Here is a 1537-nt window from a genome sequence, read left to right as displayed (position 1 = left end):
TTAATTAGTAACATAGAACAACTTATTATAAGGGGAAGAGGGGGCAAAAATAGCAATGAAGTTGGGAGCTAAGTCTGATCATATTCAAAATACTACTGTGATCCCAGGTGGAGACCTGGTTTGCCAGCAGTATGGTAACACCCAGGGATTCCTGGGCCCAGAGGCAGTGACATGGCCACAGAGGACTAGAGTGGAGAGTGAAGTGTCCAGCTGATATGAAGTAAGGGGAGATGCACAAGAACACCCATACTTGAAGATAGTACCCACTTGACCTGGCTTCGATGGCTGGATGATCAGAATCTGACTAGAAGAAGAAAGAAGAGGGAAAAAAAAAAAAAGAGTAACCTGCAACAATTTGATGAACTTTACCTATAGTTATGGATGTAGTTGCTCATAAAAGGGAACAAATATTTACAGCGAGGATCACTCCCATCCCATTGGTACACAGGGTTGAACAGGGATGGGCAACTTAGACATTGGCTACCCAAAATGAGGAGGGGCGGAGGAGGCTATAAAGTCGAGAAGTGAGTGGCTTACAAGCTTTCAAGAGGTAGCCTAGTTTCAGACAGGGCAGGGGTAGCTAGAACCTCCCCTGAATGATTTTCTATCTGTTGGGACCGGGCTGGCAAAAGGAAATGGGGATAAAACTTTTGTAGTGAATAACTGCCATCAGGACTGACTGTGAGGGTTGGAAATGTAGAGGTAGATGGTTTTTGACAAAAGGAGGGTAGTGATTGATTTTGCAGCCCAGGAGTTGAGGTTCCTGGGACCATCAAAAGTGGGAAGAGTGGAGAACGTGAGTGACCCTACCCAGAGACTTAGGGATGGAGACAGATATAATGGCATAGACAGATGGAGTGTCTGGGGACACTGGTCTCCGTGAGGGAGAGGGGCCTTGTTCTGATGGCCGGGGGGAGGGGGGCTGTGGGATGCACCCTTTGGTTATTTGATGATGCATGGAGAGGATTGTAATCATTGCAATGAAACAAAATACGATAGGATGAATGTAAAACTGATGTTCTCCCATTTAAACCCACATAATTCACAATAAAAACTTTAAAAGAAAAGAAAAGAAAAAGAAGTCCTTGACAACTTCAATCTTTTATCCGTTGATAAGAATGTTGTTTATTGGTCCAGTGGTGAGGAAGTTTGTTTTCTTTACATTGACATGCAATCCATACAGAATGCTGTGCGCTTCGATCTTCATCAGTCAGTATTTTAAGTCCTCTTCACTTTTCAGTAAGCAAGGTTGTATCATCTGCATATCGCAGGTTGTTAATGAGTCTTCCTCCAATCCTGATGCCACATTTTTCTTCACATAACCCAGCTTTTCAGACTACTTCCTCAGCATACAGGTTGAATAAGTATGTTGAAAGAATACAACCCTGTCACACACCTTTCTTAATTTTAAACCATTCGGTGTTCCCATGTTCTGTTTGAACAATTGCCTCTTGGTCCAGGTACAGATTCCTCATGAGCACAATTAAGTGTTCTGGAATATGCATACTTTGCAATGTTGTCCATAGCTTGTCATGAT

The sequence above is a fragment of the Chrysochloris asiatica genome, unplaced genomic scaffold, assembly GCF_000296735.1.
Source record: "Chrysochloris asiatica unplaced genomic scaffold, ChrAsi1.0 scaffold00218, whole genome shotgun sequence".
NCBI lineage: Eukaryota > Metazoa > Chordata > Mammalia > Afrosoricida > Chrysochloridae > Chrysochloris > Chrysochloris asiatica.
The sequence above is the reverse complement of the archived record's forward strand: the minus strand, read 5'-3'. Positions refer to the sequence as shown.